We start from the raw sequence: 20,420 nt of genomic DNA, 5'->3' as shown, positions 1-20,420 counted from the left end.
AAAGACACAAAGCCTAGCTTAATTTAGAGACTGCCAATTCAGTGTCTGCTATCCTTCGTTGGCAGGAGAGAAACTTAGATCAAACCAAGATTTTTTCAAGATCTCTGGATTATAGGAGAGAAACACGTACACAATTCTCCCAAAGATAATTTTGGCTCACTCTATTATGGTAATGCAGCTCAGCATATCACAGCCAAATTTCTCTAGTAAACTAATAGTATAGATCAAAATATATGAAAAAGAGGGAAATAGAGGGAAGAATTCCATGTTACTAAATTTATAAATGTGTAATTCAGTGAGAGTTTCCAAATTCTCACTAGATGCTCTAAGTTAGTATTGAATGTACCTAGAGGCTCTGATTGCCTTTGCACAATTGTGTTCCAGCTGTCTTCCAACATTTGAACACTCAGGTCTTGGTCCCATGCTGTGCAGTCTCCCACATATTCTGTATACTAGGAGTCATTTATTAATCTATCTATAAAGGCAATCACAGGGCATGCAAGAAAGGATTACATAAAGCCCTAAGATTGCAAGAAGTGCAATTTCCAAACATCACTATTATGTTTTATATGATTTACAAATCTCAGAGATCCTTGTCTGGTAATTCATATCCTTTGTGAAGTTGCAAGAGGGAGCAAAAGCCTTGATGGCATAGTCTCTACATAAATCTCAAGCTGCTGCAATTCCTTTACCTACTGCCTCACATTCATTAAACAATCTTGCAGTGTGAGAATGTAAAATAAGCAGTAGGAAAAAATGGGCACTATTAAATTTAGCCAGTGCCAACCAGGTGGAGCATAAGATGAAACCTCCAAAATGCCTTTGAAATTTTTTCTCAATTTTACATCTGAAGGATTTCCCTCAAATCTCATCTTAAAGTCCCATTCAAATGAAAATGGTTACAATTTTAAGAAGTGTCCCTGAAATGGTTCTGAATGTCCTTTGAGGAGTGTGACCAGCTTTTTTTTACTTTTCTCACTCAGTTCTGTCTTCATCCTCTTGCCATCAATGGCAGCTTAGCTCTTTCCTTCTATATGTGATCCTGTTTTTGAGAGGGAAAGATTTCACCTTGAGTTCCTGCAGCTCTTTCTTTTGCCTGTTTGCATCTTTTTCTCTCCTTTTCTCTTCCATTCCTACTTTAAGCTCTTTCTATTATCACCTCTTATAAGTCTCTTCTTAAAGCATTTCCTTCTGCTCATATTTTGAATACACTCTAGCAATGCACTATAGCAAAGTCCCCGTGTTTGCTCTGATTTTACAATTTTCAATATCAATAACCTGGGAACTATTTCCACATGAGTATATTGCCATCAGTTCAGACATACTGTCACCAACTGCAGTACCTTGACTGGGAATTTGGCCTGAAAAATCTCCATGGATGAAAAAAACGAGAATATGATATGTGTTGCTATTCAATTAACTTTTTTTCAAAAGAAAAAATAGAACTTTTCATAGGATCAGCTTAGTATATAAACTGCTTTTAAACCACTCTTTCAAAGATGATAGATAATTCAGAGTCAGTTACTGAACTCATCAATTTGAAATTATTCTCAGCCACTGCATCATTGTTGAAAAATATCACACTGAAATTATGGACTTGGAGTTAGTCCTACTCTTGGTATAACCATGGTTGTAGTACCAAGGTAGCATCAAAAGTTGAGGCAGAATGCTCTCTTCTTTGATCACTTTTGGATAAAATATTGTTATTTCTGCAGACATCGTTCTGCTACCCACTCTCTTTTTTTAAAATACTTTTTGGTGCTATTAGAGAATTTTGTTTACTTAAGACCAGTCTTTTTTGTCAAAGGCAATACAAAGTGATATTCCCACATGCTGCTTCTGCTCCCCATATTTGAAAGCTATGAGCAAACTTGGTACTCTTTTTGTTCATCCTAAAACACATAATTCTGTTCATTATTTTCATAATCCCAACTCCAAGAGAAGTCTGGCCACCTCAACCTCTACTCTTTCTTTTACTTTTACTGCCTAATCCAAATGCTCTGCTGATATCTTTCAGTACTATCTCAATCACAGGTTTTCCTAATGTCACTCTTTTACTGCTAAGAAAAAAATAAATCTATGCAGAGATTTTACTAGAGTGATGTTCCAACAATTTTGATTCTACCCCTTAAGTCACCACAGATATAAATTTCCCTCAATCGCCTCTAGAGCTGGTAGCTAGATAACTATATATACCTTGGGATCATTCCCAAGATGTCAGTCATTTCTACTCTTGGTAAATATGGGATCATTTGTCTAAATGTCTGATATAGCAGTCTTTGTTTAATTGGATTTTTACTGTAGTTTAATTGAACAATCATCCCCTTCCCTTCTAGGTACTTATATCATCTCTTCTCCCCATTTCTCTTCCTTCAGCCTGGAAAGAAATTAAAGTATCATTTTTTTTCCTTTCTCCCAAGTCTCACCTGCATATGTGACTTTTTAAATTGTGTTACCTTTTCCAGATCTCCTACCAGCAACAACTCACCCTGACTCTAGCTTTTTCTGTCTTCTATTTGATTACAAACATATCACAATGCCAGAGTATTCCTAGTGGGAGACCATTTTCATTCTCTTTCCCTTCCTTACTCCTTTCTCCCTCTGCCCCTTCTCCCTTCCTCCCTCTCTCCTAATCTCCCTCTTTGTCTCCAACAGATCTTATCCTTGAATTTGAGTCTACAAATAGTCATGTAGTTTATCCAGCGCCTCATTCCATCTGAGACTCTTTTCCTCTCACATGCTACAAGTACTAGAAATACACATCACCATCTCAACAACATCTATTAACTAGAAATTTCATCATCATCTCCAGGTATTTGCTTGATAATACTTACCAATAATCAACCTTCTATTGCTTATAAACAGACTGGCACCGAGCTCAAAAGGACAACTATAACATATACAAAATTTATAGCTATGGTCTATCCCTTTTGGAAGACTTTCTTACCTTTTACTCTTTTAAACAAACTTTTTTTTTATTTTGGAATAATTTTCGATTTATAGAAAAGTTGCAACAATAGTGCAGAGAATTGCCATTTACTCTTAACCCAGTTTCCCCTGTTGTTAGAATCTTATATAACCATGCTTGATTTGTCACAACAAAGAAAGTAACACTGGTACATTACTGCTAACCAAATTTGATACTTTATTCAGATTTTAATAGTTTTTTAACAATGTTTTTTTTCCCATTTGACAATCCCACACATCACATTTAGTAACCATGTCTTTAGTTTCCATTGACCTTTGGCAGTTTTCACACTTTTGTTGCTTTTTTTCATGACCTTGACAGTTTTGAGGAACACTTGTCCAGTATTTTGCAGTACAACCATCAATTTGGGTTTGTCTGACTTTTTTTTTCATGGTTAAACTGAGGTTATTTGTTTGGAGAATAAGACCACAGAGGTAAAGTGCGATTTCATCCCATTATATGTAAGGTACATGTGATCAACATGTCCTATCACTGATAATGTTAATCTTGATCACCTGACTTAAATAGTAATGCATGCCAGGTTTCTCCATCACATAATTACTTTTAAACTCTTTCCATATATTATACTTTGGAAGTGAGTAATTAAGTTAAACCCTCACTCAAGGAGGTGAAATTAAGTTTTGCTTTCTGGAAGTAAAGTTATCTGCATAAATTATGCATGTGTTTTGTCTGTTCTCCTTTACTTATTCATCTGTGTATTTATTTATTCAATAATTTATTTATGTCTGTTTGGACTCGTGTATATTTATTTTATACTTCAGTTATAATCTAATACTCCACCATTTATTTTGTTCAACAGAGTACTCTGGTTTTGGTCATTGGGAGCCCTTTCAGGTAGGCTCCTGTGTCCCTTTGACATACCCTTATTTTTTTGAGCACTCCTTAATTTATGGCACTATAAAATGTGCTGGGCTCACCCTATATATCTCATGCCCCAGCCCTAAGATTAGCCATTTCTTCAAGAAGCCTTATCTCCTTTTATTAGAGAATAGTATTGAAAACCAAAATCTTGCCTACCATCACTTTTCCCCTTTCCTCCGATAACTCCTTTTCTAGACTTATCTAACTCCTCACAAGCCCAGTACAATCATGTTGCTTCCACCTTATTTCCATCTCTGTCAACTCCATTGGAAATGTGTACCACCCCCAGCCTTAGCCTTAACCTAATCAATTGAAGCACTACTTTGCTTAAAAGTAGTAAGAAAAGACCTTGAAGGGAAAGCAGGAGAGACTGGAAATACAAAATAACATGCTCTTGGCCTAAAGCACAATTTATAACCAAATAAAAGGATCAGAGGTAAATTAAACAAAAATATTTTATGGGAGAATTTTGATTACTTCATAAAAAAATAATTCCTCATAATACAATGCAACAGAAACAAGTTAAACCTGAGCAGGCAACTAACACATACTCATATCAGCACAAGTATTCAAATGATATAAATGTGAAAAATTGATAAGCAGAAAAATTTTAGATTTTCACATATTGGTAGTAATATTTTCAGAATATCTTTGTGAAACATTCTTTTAACATCCCAAAGGTATAGATATTTTTGAAAGACCAGATGGCCAGTAATTTGTGATTTAAAGAAAAAAAAGTATAACTTAGGCTTCACTACCATGAACACTGAGTCACGGATTACTAGTTATCCTGACTTCCTTCAAGAAGCATGCCTATTGAACAAGCCTAGCAAGATATAGCCACTACAGATTAATAGAAAAGGATAAAAAACTTATCAGGATACTTTCTTAAAAATAGATTTAAAATAAAGACTGTTTTGACTGTGAAAGTTACATCTCTTTAAGGAAAATTCAAACTTTCTTTGTGCAATTCAACATCCTTGATTATGAAATAAAGGCACATTCTTAGGGGAGAAAGTGTTCTTTTTGAAAATATTTTTCATAAACAATTCCTTTACGGGTGTTAACAAATATTTAGTAATTTTCACATTGCATAAAAGCCAAAATGACCTTTGATTTATGCCAAATATCTTGATAAATCCTATAAATTTAATTTTACTTATCTTAAACATAAAAAGTAAAAACAAAAAGAAACTCAGACCTGTTCTTAGCCCAGTTTCAGATTGACACAATCAGTATTTCTTGGTTAAAGAACTCATGAAGGCACATTTTAAAGTTATTTAAAAGAAAATAGATTTTTCCCCTTCAGTCTTCCTGTGGATAAAATAGATTTGAATCAAAAGGGGATTTTACTTGAAACCTTGTGTTCCAGGTCAAGAAATAAAGCCAATAAGGTGCCCCCTGATAGGATCGAGAGGAAAAACTAGAGATGTTTTTAAGGACAAAAGGAAGGAAACATTTGAAAATTTTTGTCTTTTTTATGCTCTTTTCTTAAATTAAATAAGGTTAGTTTTAAGATGAGTTTCTCATTTCCTCTTTGAAATTACATGATGAACATGAGAAGCATAAAACACAGCATGTGTTTCAAATGGCATGTTGTAAACTAATCCAAGCCAGAAAGATGGAGGCAAAAAGAATAATCGTGCTTTCATTAACACCTTCCCTCTGGAATACTGACCAAAATTATGAATAGTGTTTTCTCTTAAGAAAAAAATGGATTCTCATGCTTTGGTACTAATGCTGACTAACTAAAATTGCAAAGGAGGATGTAACATGAAGAAAATAGCCATATTGGAGGCACAAGAATTGAACCTATTGAGGCAGGAAAACAAACAAAAAAAGGAGAAACAAACTGAGTCTCAGAGAGGATATTTTCTGCCACAAGATGAAAAATGAATTCAAAGAAAAAATGGTTTTAGGAATTAAGAGAAATGACAGTGAAAGGCAAACGTACTTGCAACTTGGTATATACAGACAGATAAACTGAAAGGAGAATCTAAGTGATAGTAATACGGCATATCTTTAATTTTAGTGGCTGGACATGGCTATGGCTACAAAAATTGAAAAGGAAAACATCTGACAATTTCAAGGATAAAATTAATCTCTATACATAGCCGCTTACATTATTCATGTCCAGATAGATACCAGATAATGTGTTGCATGTTATAAATTCCACTGGTATTGATAATCTGATTGTATACTTATTTTTTTAAATTTTGTTGGTGTCATTGGGAATTCTTAAAATAACTTTAAAAAGTTATTTTTAAAATAAGCCTTAGAGGAAAATAATAAATATGGACAGAAAAGGTCACTTCCCCAGAATTAACATCTACACCATTCATATATACTAAGGCCCCCCAAAAAGAATGGAAAAACTATCAGTTATAAGAACTATACTCAGAAAATGTCACCATGGGCAATGTTTCATCATTTTAAGAACACCTACACAAATACCTTAGTTTTCTTTTGTGCTTTTCTCAATTCCTTCTCTTACACATGCCATAAGTGTTTGGGATTTCATTCTTTCCACATTGAATACAAAAGTTCTTTCTCTCAATGACTATTTTGAATAGAAAAATTATATATATTATGTCCAATTACAAAGATGTCTTCATTTGTAGACACACACCCATCTAAAAATAACTTGAACAATTCCAAACTAACTTCTTCTAGTTTTGTCAACTTACTTGTGTAAATGAGATAAGGTTAATTTTGACAACATTTTTTAAATGCTTAATTTAAATTGGGGGACACTTATGTATAAACAGAAATTTTCAAATGCTCCATAATGTTTATAAACTTATCCATGTAAGGAATATGTGAAAACATGTACTTTATGTACTTTTCAATGATTGATTAATGGCTAATATTAGTGTAATCTGAAACTCATGGAATAAATATTTCCCTGCGATGTAAAAATTTATTGGATCAATAGTGGAGTGTATAATCATAAAAATATACTAGGGAGGCCCCCCCACCCCGTTGGTTCAGTTTCCACTAAATGTAAGAGAGCCATCCAACTATTGTTAAAATTTAACCTTGGCTAATATTATCTATGATGTTTTCTTTATAAAATAGTGTATATGTATGGATATCTGCATATCTTTTGATACACCATCACACACATGCACACACACACACACACACACACACATTAAAAGTAGGATGATATAGAAGGCTTGGGAAGACAGTGGAGTAGGAGGATCTTAAGCTCACATTGTCCCATGTTTCCAACTAGGTATCATTAACACCCAAGTAAATAAAATGGGGAGAAATCCAAAGACTAGCAGAACAAATTCCGCAAATAAATGTAGAGAATAAGCCATATCTCAGAGGTTAGAAAGGGCAGAAATCGTGGTAAGGAGCTGCCTGCAGGAGGGAGGAAGCTGTGGTCACAGAGGAAGGAAAACACCAGGGAGCCCACATGAGGAAAACAAATTCCCATAACATCTGGCCTTGAAAACCAGAGTGGCTGAATTCTGTGACTTTGTATAACTAGCAGGACCTGGAGCCTAGAGTTCTAAAAGTCAGCTAATTCAGCACTAGGCTAGATGGGAGGGCAGGTGAGAGCTGGGTGCCTGCCTTTAAAGAGACAACAGCCTGAGGAGAGGTAACATAGAAGCAGCAGCTTTCACAACAGGAAGAAAATCTGTTTATACTGATTTCAGGGTATGTTGGGGGACTTCTTTGGGGAAAAAGGAGTTGGCAGGTACCATTTTCTTCCCCCATCCTCACCATATACACAGAGCTACCCACAGGAAATGGCTCTGCACAGATACACCCTACCTACCCTGCTAGCTGTGCACCCCACCCATGAGTTCTCTTGAGGACACACCCACTCCAAACCTGCTGGCCTCAGCCTGGGCTAAGCAAAAATTTTGTTAATGCCCCATGCACCCTGCCCAGCCACTGCCATACATACCCTGCCCCTCCCCCCACCAGTGGCCACTACATTTCAAGGAATCAGGCCTAGGATTAGCGGCTCAGTGCAAATTTTGACAAAGTCACACATACATTCTGCCCAGGCACCATACATACAGATCTGTACACCCCCAGCAACTATTACCACTACCTCACACCTACGTCCTGGGGACCAATGGGATGTGAGAGATCCTGCCTAGGACTAGCAGCTCAGTGCAAATTTTGCAAATACCACTGCCCTTATGTAGTCACACCTCCTCAGAGCCTTCCTGCCAGGATCTCACTAACATCACATAGAGCAAGCACAACCCAAAAGTGGCAAAGAGTCTGTGGACATCTGGATTGAAAGGAAAGTGACTCAGACACAATAGGAGGACACAAGCAACACACTTAGGAGACTCTCTTGAAGTGCTAAGTTCTGGTGAACAGGGACACTACACTGCAGCCTACTACAGGACCTCTTCATAGAGCCTCTATTTCCAAGAACAGAAGACATAGCTGACTTTCCAAAGACATAGAAACAGACTTGGAGAGGCAGACAAAATGAAGAGACACAGAAATATATCCCAAATTAAAGAACAAGAAAAACCATAGCAGGAGATCGAAGCAAAAGAGAAATAAATAACATGACTGATACTGAATTTAAAGTAATGATCATAAAGATACTCATTGCGCTTCAGAAAAGGGTGGAGGATATGAGTGAGACCCTTGACAAAAGATAAAAAAAAATAACATCAGAGATGAAGAACTCAAAAAATGCGTTTAAACATACAATAGATGAATAAATACTAAGCTACAGGAAACAGAGGAACATATCCTGACCTGGAAGATAGAGTAGTGGAAAACAATCAAGCCGAACAGGTGAAAGACAAAAAACACTGCATGAGGAAAGACTTAGAGAACTCAGTGAAAAAAGAATGATAAAAATGATATTAGATTAAGGGAACTCAGTGACTCCATCAAGTGTGATAACAATGCATAATAGGGATTCCAGAAGAGTAAGAAAAGAGGGTTGAAAAATGTATTTGAAGAAATAATATCAGAAAACTTCCCAGATCTGTGGAGGAAAACAGAAATCCATATTCAGAAGGCACAGAAATCGCCCAACAAATTCAACTCAAGGAGGTCCACTCAAAGGAATATAGTAATCAAAATGGCAAAAAAAAAAATAGTGATAAAGAATGTTAAAAGTTGCAAGAGAAAAGAAGACAATTGCATAAAAGGGAAACCCCATAAGGCTATCAACTGATTTTTCAGCAGAAATTGTGCAGGCCAAAAGGGAGCAGCATAATGTATTCAAAGTGCTAAAAGGGAAGAATTTGCAGCCAAGAGTAATTTATCCAGCAAAACTATCATTCAGAATAGAAGGAAAGAGAAAGAGTTCCTCAAACACAAGTTGAAAGAATTTATGATCACTGAAACAACCCTATAAGAAATGTTAAGGGGAACTCTGAGTGTCAAAAAAAATCCATAAGTAAAACTAAGAAAAATAGGAAGCACAAGAGCAAGAAAATGTAAGTATATCTGTAAAAATAAGCCAAGAAAAGCAAAAAAATAAAAGGATATAAAATATTATGCCAAATATCTGAAATGTGGAAGGGAGAGGAGTAAAGAATGAGTTCAAAATTAAGTAATGGTGAGCTTAAAGTTATATGCAGACATTATATATAAGTCAAATATAACCACAAATAAAAAAACTGTAAGAAATATGCAAAAAATAGGAGTAGAAATTCAAGCATATCACTAAAGGAAACTAGCAAAACATGAAAAAGAGTAAGAAGAAAGGATCAGAGAAAAACTACAAAAACAACTACAAAACAAGTAACAAAATGACAATAAATACATATCTATCAATAACTACCTTGAATGTAAATGAACTAAGTGCTACAATGAAAAGACATAGGGTGACAGATTGTATAAAAAACATTGACCCATCTATATGCTACTTACAAGAAACCCATTTCAGACCAAAAGACACCTGCAGACTGAAAGTAAGAGGATGAAAAAACGTTGATGAAAGTGAATGTAAAACAAAGCCTCAGTAGACACACTTCTACAAAGGGGCACCAAAGTGGCTCAGTTGGTTAAGCATCTGACTCTTGGTTTCATCTCAGGTCATGATCTCACAGTTCATGGGTTCAATCCCCACGTTGGGCTCTGCAGTGACAGTGTGGATCCTGCTTGTGATTCTCTCTCTCTCTTCTCTCTCTTTCTCTCTCTCAATAAATAAATAAAACAAAGAAATACTTCTATAAGACAAAATAAACTTTCAAACAAACTCTGTAAAGAAAGATAAAGAAGACACTATATAATAATAAAAGGGAAAATCCAACAAAGATATGTAACAATTTTAAATATATGTATGCACCCAATATGGAAGCACCCAAATACATAAAACAGTTGGTAACAAACATAAAGGAACTAATTGATAGTATACAATTAAAGTAGGGGACTTTAACACACTACTTACATTGATGGACAGACCATGTAAACAGAAGGTCAAGAAGGAAACAATGACTGTGAATGACACATAGGAATAGATGTATTTAACATATATATTCAGAACATTCCACCCTAAAAAAACAGACTACATATTCTTTTCAAGTGCACATGGAACGTTCTCCAGCATAGATCACATACTAGCCCACAAAATAAGCCTCAAAAAATTCAAGAAGATGAAAGTAATACCATGCATCTTTTCTGACCACAATGCTATGAAATTAGAAATCAACCACAAGAAAAAATCTGGAAAGACTACAAACGCATGGAGGTTAAATAACATGTTATTAAACAATGAATGGTGTCAACCAAGAAGTAAAAAAAAAATTACATGAAAAACAAAAGAAAATAAAAACACAACAGTCCAAACCCTTTGGGATGCAGCAAAAGCAGTTCTAAGAGGGAAGTTGGAGGCAATATAGGCCTACCTAAAGAAATAAGAAAAACATCAAATAAATAATCTAACCTTACACCTAAAGGAGCTAGAAAAAGAACAAAAAAAACCATAAAATAATAAATAATAAAGAATTAGGGCAGAAATAAATGATACAGAAACTAAAGACAATGGAAAACATCAATCAAACCAGGAGCTGATTCTTTAAAAAGATCAACAAAATTGATATGCCTTTAGCCAGAATTGTCAAAAGAGACAGAGAGAGAGATAAAGGACTTAAATAAACAAAATCACCAAAGAAAGAGGAGAAATAACAACCAATGCTACAAAAATACCAGAAATTAAAAGAGAATATTGTGAAAAACTATATACCAACAAATTAGATAACCTGGGAGAAATGGATATTTTCCTAGAAACATAAACTACCAAAACTAAAGTAGGAAGAAATATAAATTTTGAACAGACCAATTACCAACAAAGACACTGAATCAGTAATAGTAATAAAAGAAAAAAAATTCCCATAATACAAAAGTCCAGGACCAGTCAGCTTCACAGGCAAGTTCTACCAAATAAAGACGAGTTAATACCCATTCCACTCAAATTATTTCAAAAAAATAAAAAAGGAAGGAAAAGTTTGAAATTAATTCTATGAGTTATCACCCTGATAACAAAAGCAGATGAAAACACCACAAAAATAAATATAGACAATAACTGTAATGAACATGGACCCAGTAATCCTCAACAAAATACTAGCAAACTGAATTGAACAATACATTAAAATAGTCATTTACCCTGACCAAGAGGAATTTATTCCCTGGATACAAGACTGGTTCAATACTCAAAAGTCACTGTGATATGTCACATCATTAAGAGAAAGGATAAAAACAGTATGATGATTTCAATAGACAGAGAAAGCATTTCACAAAGTACAACATCTACTCATGATAAAAATCCTGAACAAAGTAGGTTTAGAGGCCCTCAACATAATAAGGGGCATATATGAAAAAAATACAGCTAACATCATGCTAAATAGATAAAAAATGAAAGCTTTTCCTCTAAGGTCAGGAATAAGATCAGTATTTCCATTCTCACCACTTTTACTCAACAGAATACTGGAAGTCCTGACCACAGCAATCAGACAACAAAAAGAAATAAGCATCCAAATTGGTAAGGAAGAAGTAAAACTTTCACTATTTGAAGATGATGTAATACTACATATAGAAAACCTTAAATACTCCACCAAAACACAAGTAGAACTGATAAATTCAGAAAAGTCATGGGGCGCCTGGGTGGCTCATTTGGTTAAGTTAGTGACTCTTGATTTCAGCTGAGGTCTTGATTTCAGGGTTCTTGAGACTAAGCCCCATGTCAGGCTCCACACTAACAGCATGGAGCCATGGAGCCAGCCAGCTTGGGATTCATTCTCTCTCTCTCTCTCTTCCTTTCTGCTCCTCCCCTGCTCATTCTTCCTCACCTCCACTCTCTCCCTCTTAAAATAAAATAAATTTTAAGAAATAGGAAGGCACAGGATACAAAATCAATGTGCAAAACTCTGTTGTATTTCTATACAAAAATAATGAAGTACCAGAAAAAGAAATTAGGAAAATAATCCCATTTATAATTGTACCAAAAATAATAAAATACCTAGGAATAAACTTAAAGAGGTGAAAAACTTTTACACAAAACTATGCAACACTAATGAAAGGAACTTAAAATGAACTAAAGATATGTAAAGACATTCCATGTTTATGGATAATAATAGAAAATATTGTTGAAATGCCTATACTACCCAAAGTAATCTACATATTTAATGCTATCCCGAGAAAGATATCAATACATTTTCACAACACTAGAAGAAATAATTCTAAAATTTGTATGGAACCACAAAAGAACCTGAATAGCCAAAGCAATTTTGAAACAGAAAAGCAAAGCTGGACACATGATAATTTCAAACTTTAAGTTATATTACAAAGCTGTAGTGATTAAAATAGTATGGTACTGACACAAAAGTAGACATATAGATCAATAGAACAGTGAATAAAACTCAGAAATAAACCCACAACTATGTAGTCAATTGATCTTTGACAAAACAAGAAAGTGTATCCAATATGAAAAATAATAGTCTCTTCAACAAATGGTGTTGGGAAAACTGGACAGCAGCACGCAAATGAATGAAACTGGACCACTTCCTTACACCATACACAAACATAAATTCATAATGGATCGAAGGCCTAAATGTGAGACCTTAAACCACTAAAACCCTAGAAGAGAGCACAGGCAGTAACCACTTTGACATGAATGATAGGAACTTTTTTCAAGATATGTCTCCTGAGACAAGGGAAACAAAAGCAGAAATTAATGATTCAGGATACATCAAAATAAATAGCTTCTGATCACATTAAAAAAAAAGCTTCTGCACAGCAAAGGAAACAACAAAATTAAAAGGCAACCTACAGAATGGGATAAAATATGTGCAAATGACATATCCAATAAAGGGTTAGTACCTAAAACATATAAACAACTTCTACAACTCAACACCCAAAGAACAAATAATCCAATTATAAAAATGGGCAGAAGACATGTACATACATTTCTCCAAAGAAGACATGCAGATGGCCAAAAAAATTGAAAATATGTTCATCATCACTTACCATCAGGGAAATGCATATCAAAACTACAATGACATATCACTTCATACCTGTCAGAATGGCTAAAATCAATGACACAAGAAACAACAGGTGTTGGCAAGGATGTGGAGAAAGAGGAACCCTTTTGCACTGCATGCAGGAATGCAAACTGGTGCTGTCACTTTGGAAAACAGTATGGAGGCTCCCCAAAAAATTAAAATTAGAGCTACTCTATCATCAACTTCTTTAATTTCCAGGTTGACCCATTCATTCTTTACTAGGATATTCTTTTTATTTTATTTTATTTTTTATTTTTAAAAATGTACATCCAAATTAGTTAGCATATAGTGAAACAATGATTTCAGGAGTAGATTCCTTAATGCCCCGAACCCATTTAGCCCATCCTCCCTCCCACAACTCCTCCAGCAACCCTCAGTTTATTCTCCATATTTATGAGTCTCTTCTGTTTTGTCCCCCTCCTGTTTTTATATTATTTTTGTTTCCCTTCCCTTATGTTCATCTGTTTTGTCTCTTAAAGTCCTCATATGAGTGAAGTCATATGATTTTTGTCTTTCTCTCACTAATTTCACTTAGCATAATACCATCCAGTTCCATCCACGTCATTGTAAATGGCAACATTTCATTCTTTTTGATTGCCAAGTAATACTCCATTGTGTGTGTGTGTGTGTATATATATATATATATATATATATATATATATATATATACCACTTTTTCTTTATCCATTCATCCATCAATGGACATTTGGGCTCTTTCCATACTTTGGCTATTGTTGATAGTGCTGCTATAAACATGGGGGTACATGTGTCCCTTTGACACAGCACACCTGTATCCCTTGGACAAATGCCTAGTAGTGCAATTGCTGGGTCGTAGAGTAGTTCTATTTTTAGTTTTTTGAGGAACCTCCATACTGTTTTCCAGAGTGGCTGCACCAGCTTGCATTGCCACCAACAATGCAAGACAGATCCTCTTTCTCTGCATCTTTGCCAACCTCTGTTGTTGCCTGAGTTGTTAATGTTAGCCATTCTGACAGGTGTAAGGTGGTATATCATTGTGGTTTTGATTTGTATTTCCCTGATGATGAGTGATGTGGAGCATTGTTTCATGTGTCGGTTGGCCATCTTAGGATATTCTTTAACCTCCTTGTATTTGTGGTCGTTCCAATTTTTTTCTTCTGGTTGACTTCAAGTTTCATAGCATTGTGGTCACAAAATATGCATAGTATGATTTCAGTCTTTTTGTGCCTGTTGAGGCCTCATTTGTGACTTAATATGTGATCTATTCTGGAGAAAGAATGTCCCATGTGCGCTAGAAAAGAATGTGTATTCTGCTTCTTTACAATGAAATGTTCTGAATTTATCTGTTAAGTCCATCTGGTCCAGTATGTCATTCAAAGCCACTGTTGTCTTATTGATTTTCTGCTTAGATGATCTGTCCCTTGCTCTAAGTGGAGTGTTAAAGTCCCCAACTATTATTGTATTATTATCAATGAGTTCCTTTATTTTAGCTATTGTTTTATACATTTGGAAGTTCCAAGTTGAGGGCATAAATAGTTACAATTGTTAGGTCTTCTTGCTGGATAGTCCCCTTTCTATGATATAGCATCCTTCTTCATCTCTTATTACAGTCTTTGGTTTAAAGTTCAGTTTTTCTGGCATAAGCATTCCTACTCTGGATTTCTTTTGAGATCCATTTGCATGATAAATATTTTTCTATCCCCTCACTTTCAATCTGCAGGTATCTTTAGGTCTAAATGGTCTCTTGTAGGCAGCATATAGATTTTTTTTTTTATCCATTTGGACACCCTATGTGTTTTCACTGGAGTGTTTAGTTAATTTACATTCAGAGTAATTTTTGGTAGGTATGTATTCAGCACCATTTTCCTTTACTTTTTTTTTTAATCATTGTTTCTGGAGATGTTTTCTGTTCCTTTATAGTCTTTGTCTATTTTGGTCTTTCTTTCCCATTTAAAGGGTTCCCTTTAAGATTTCCTGCTGGGATGGGTTAACAGCCACAAACTCTTTTAATTTTTGTCTGTGAAACTTTTTATCTCTCCTTCTAATATAATTATAGCCTGGCTGGATAGAGTATTCTTGGATGCAGATTTTTCCCATTCAGCACATTGTATATATCATGTCATTCACTTCTGGCTTGCCATGGTTCTGTGGAGACATCTGCTGCTAACCTTATTGGTCTTTCCTTGTAATTTAGGAACTTCTTTTGTCTTGGTACATTTAGAATTTTTTTTTAAATTTATTTCTATATTTTGCAAACTTAACTATAATATATCTTGGTGTTGATCTGCTTTTGTTGATTTTAGTTAAATTGTACCTTTATTTTTAAAATTTACATCCAAGTTAGTTAGCATATAGTGAAACAATGATTTCAGGAGTAGATTCCTTAATTCCCCGAACCCATTTAGCCCATCGCCCTCCCACGACCCCTCCAGCAACCCTCTGTTGGCCATCTGGATGTCTTCCTTGGAGAAGTGTCTATTCATGTCTTTTGCCCATTTCCTCACTGGATTCTTTCTTTTTTGGGTGTTGAGTTTGATAAGTTCTTTATAGATTTTGGATACTAACCCTTTATCTGATATGCCATTTGCAAATATCTTCTCCCATTCTGTTGGTTGCCTTTAGTTTTGTTTCCTTTGCTGTGCAGAAGGTTTGTATTTTGATGAGGTCCCTGTAGTTCATTTTTGCTTTTGTTTCCCTTGCCCCTTGAGACGTATTGAGTAAGAAGTTGCTGCAGCCAAGATCAAAGTGGTTTTTGCCTGCTTTCTTCTCGAGAATTTTGATGGCTTTCTGTGTTTCATTGAGGTCTTTCATCCATTTTGAGTTTATTTTTGTGTATGGTGTAAGAAAGTGGTCCAGGTTCATTCTTCTGCATGTCGCTGTCCAGTTTTCCCAGCACCACTTGCTGAAGAGACTCTCTTTATTCCATTGGATATTCTTTCCAGCTTTGTCAAAGATTCCTTGGCCATACGTTTTTGGGTCCACTTCTGGGTTCTCTATTCTGTTCCATTGATCTGAGTGTCTGTTCTTATGCCAGTACCATACTGGCTTGATGATTACAGCTTTGTAGTACAGCTTGAAGTCTGGGATTGTGATGCTTTCTGATTTGGTTTTCTTTTTCAAGATTGCTTTGGCTATTTAGGGTCATTTCTGGTTCCATACAAGTTTAAGGATTATTTGTTCTAGCTCTGTGAAGAATGCTGGTGTTACTTTGATAGGGATTGCATTGAATATGTAGATTACTTTGGGTAGTATCAACATTTTAACAATATTTATTCTTCCTATCCAGGAGCATGGAAACTTTTTCCATTTTTTTGTGTCTTCTTCAATTTCTTTCATAAGCTTTCTATAGTTTTCAGTGTGTAGATTTTTCACCTCCTTGGATAGATTTATTCCTAGGTATTTTATGGTTTTTTGTGCAACTGTAAATGGGATCGATTCCTTGATTTCTCTTTCTGTCACTTCGTTGTTGGTATATAGGAATGCAACTGATTTCTGTGCATTGATTTTATATTCTGCAACTTTGCTGAATTCATGGATCAGTTCTAGCAGTTTTTTTTGGCGGAATCTTTTGAATTTTCCATATAGAGTATCATGTCATCTGCGAAGAGTGAAAGTTTGACCTCCTCCTGGCCTATTTGGGTACCTTTGATTTCTTTGTGTTGTCTGAATGCTGAGGCTAAGACTTCCAATACTATGTTGAATAACAGTGGCGAGAGTGGACATCACTGTCTTATTCCTGACCTTAGGGGGAAATCTCTCAGTTTTTCCCCATTGAGGATGATATTAGCATTGGGTCGATATTAGCATTAGCATTTGATGATCTCGAGTTGTGCTCCATCTATCCCTACTTTCTTGAGGGTTTTTATCAAGAAAGGATGCTGTATTTTGTCAAATGCTTTCTCTGCATCTATTGAGAGGATCATATGGTTCTTGTCCTTTCTTTTATTGATGTGATGAATCACGTTAATTGTTTTGCAGGTATTGAACCAGCCCTGCATCCCAGGTATAAATCCCACTTGGTCGTTGTGAATAATTTTTTCAATGTATTGTTGGATCCGGTTGCCTAATATCTTGTTGACGATTTTTGCATCCATGTTCATCAGGGAGTTTGGTCTATACTTCTCCTTTTTAGTGTGGTCTCTGTCTGGTTTTAGAATCAATGTAATGCTGGCTTCAAAGAAAGTGTTTGGAAGTTTTCCTTCCATTTCTATTTTTTGGAACAGTTTCAAGAGAATAAGTGTTAATTCTTCCTTAAATGGTTGGTAGAATTCCCCTGAAAAGCCATCTGGCTCTAGACTCTTGTTTTTTGGCAGATTTTTGATTACTAATTCGATTTCCTTACTAGTTATGGGTCTGTTCAAATTTTCTATTTCTTTCCGTTTCAGTTTTGGTAGTGTATATGTTTCTACGAATTTGTCCATTTCTTCCAGATTACCCATTTATTGGCATAGAATTGCTCATAATATTCTCTTATACTGTTTTTATTTCTGCTGTGTTGGTTGTGATCTCTCTTTTTCATTCTTGTTTTATTTATTTGGTCCCTTTCCTTTTTCTTTTTGATCAAACTGGCTAGTGGTTTATCAATTTTGTTAATTCTTTCAAAGAACCAGCTTCTGGTTTCATTGATCTGTTCTACTGTTGTTGTTTTTTTTTTTTTTTTTTTTTTTTTTTTGGTTTTGATAGTATTAATTTCTGCTCTAATCTTTATTGTTTCCTGTCTTCTGCTGGTTTGGGGTTTTATTTGCTGTCCTTTTTCCAGCTCCTTAAGGGGGAAGTTTAGGTTGTGTATCTGACATCTTTCTTCCTTCTTTAGGAAGGCCTGGATTGCTATACACTTTCCTCTTATGACCGCCTTTGCTGCGTCCCAGAGGTTTTGGGTTGTGATGTTATCATTTTCATTGACTTGCATATACTTTTTAACTGCTTGGTTAGCCCATTCATTCTTTACTAGGATGTTCTTGAGTCTCCAAGTATTTGTTACCTTTCCAAATCTTTTCTTGTGGTTGATTTCCAGTTTCACAGCATTGTGGCCTGAAAATATCCATGGTATGATCTCAATAATTTTGTACTTACTTAGGGCTGATTTGTGTCCCAGTATATAGTCTATTCTGGGGAACATTCCATGTGCACTGGAGAAGAATGTATATTCTGCTCTTTCAGGATGAAATGTTCTGAATATATCTGTTAACTGCATCTGGTCCAGTGTGTCATTCAAAGCCATTATTTCCTGGTTGATTTTTTTCCTTAGATGATCTGTACATTGCTGTGAGCCGGGTGTTGAAGTCTCCTACTATTATGGTATTACTATTGATGAGGTTCTTTACGTTTGTGATTAATTGATTTATATGTTTGGGTGCTACCACATTTGGCAGGTAAATGTTTACAATTGTTAGATCTTGGTCTATAGACCCCTTGATTATGATATAATGCCCTTCTGGATCTCTTGATACCATCTTTATTTTAAAGTCTAGATTGTCTGATATAATTATGGCTACTCCAGCTTTCTTTTGTTGACCATTAGCATGATAGATGGTTCTCCATCCCCTTACTTTCAATCTGTAGGTGTCTTTAGGTCTAAAGTGGTCTCTTGTACACAGCATATAGATGGATCTTGTTTTCTTATCCATTCTGTAACCCTATGTCTTTTTATTGGAGCATTGAGTCCATTGACATTTATAGTGAGTAGTGAAAGATATGAATTTATTGTCATTATGATGCTTGTAGAGTTGGAGTTCCTGGTGGTGTTCTCTGGTACTTTCTAATCCTTTGTTGTTTTTGGTCTTTTGGTCTTTTTGTTTTTGTTTTTGTTTTTCATCTTTTCACCCCTGAGAGAGTCCCCCTTAAAATTTCTTGCAGGGCTGGTTTAATGGTCACAAACTCCTTTAATTTTTGTTTGTCTGGGAAACTTGTTATCTCTCCTTCTATTTTGAATGACAGCCTTGCTGGATAAAGAATTCTTGGCTGCATATTTTTCTGATTCAACACACTGAATATATCCTGCCACTCCTATCTGTCCTGCCAAGTTTCTGTGGATAGTTCTGCGGCAAACCTGATCTGTCTTCCCTTGTAGGTTAGGGACTTTTTTTCCCTTGTTGTTTTCATGATTCTCTCCTTGCCTGAGTATTTTGTGAATTCGATTATGATATGCCTTGTTGATGGTCAGTTTTTATTGAATCTAATGGGGGTCCTCTGTGATTCCTGGATTTTGATGTCTGTGTCTTTCCCCAGGTTAGGAAAGTTTTCCGCTATGATTTGCTCACATAACCCTTCTACATCTATTTCTCTCTCTTCCTCTTCTGGGATCCCTATGATTCTGATGTTGTTCCTTTTTAATGAGCCTCTGATTTCTCTAATTCTTAAATAGTGCTCTTTTTCCTTAATCTCCCTCTTTTTTTCTTCTTCGTTATTCTCTATAAGTTTGTCCTCTACATCGCTGATTCTCTGTTCTGCCTTGTCCATCCTTGACGCCATTGCATCCATCCATGATTGCAGCTCAGTTATAGGATTTTTAATTTCATTCTGGCTATTTTTTACTTATTTTATCTGTGCAGAAAGGGATTCTAATCTATTTTCGACTCAAGCTAGTATTCTTATTACCATGATTCTAAATTCTGTTTCAGACATCTTGCTACAAATATGGAATGCTTCACGAATTTGCATGTCATTCTTGCACAGGGGCCATGCTAATCTTCTCTGTATCATTCCAATTTTAGTATACGTGCTGCTAAAGCAAGCACAGCTTTTGTTGATTTTGATGGGAGTTCTCTGTGTCCCTGGACCTGTATATCTGTTTCCTTCCACAGATTAGGGAAGTTTTCTATAATTGTTTCTTGAAATAAATTTTCTTCCCCCTTTTTCTGTCTTCTTCCCCTGGGACTCCTATGATGCAAATGCTATTATGTTTCTTGGAGTCATTGAGTTCCCTAATTCTACTTTATTGATCCAAGATTTTTCTTTCCGTCTTTTGTTCAGCTTCATTATTTTCCATAATCCCATCTTCTACATCACTTATTCATTCCTCTTCTTCCATTCTTGTGGTAATTCCATCCAGTCATTTTCAAATCTGTTATTGCATTTTTCATTTTGGCCTG

The 20,420-nt window shown here is 35.4% G+C and overlaps 1 non-coding gene across 1 annotated transcript; it reads right to left on the bottom strand.

Annotated features, from left to right (window-relative positions):
- Positions 1 to 19,959: 19,959 nt before the first annotated feature.
- On the bottom strand, positions 19,960 to 20,066 carry LOC128774056 (U6 spliceosomal RNA). The gene has a single exon (XR_008418521.1). It is a non-coding gene; the product is annotated as a U6 spliceosomal RNA (small nuclear RNA).
- Positions 20,067 to 20,420: the final 354 nt, after the last annotated feature.

The sequence above is a fragment of the Panthera pardus genome, unplaced genomic scaffold, assembly GCF_024362965.1.
Source record: "Panthera pardus isolate Hobbes unplaced genomic scaffold, ASM2436296v1 HiC_scaffold_27, whole genome shotgun sequence".
Lineage (NCBI taxonomy): Eukaryota > Metazoa > Chordata > Mammalia > Carnivora > Felidae > Panthera > Panthera pardus.
This window is presented reverse-complemented; position numbering and strand designations above follow the sequence as displayed.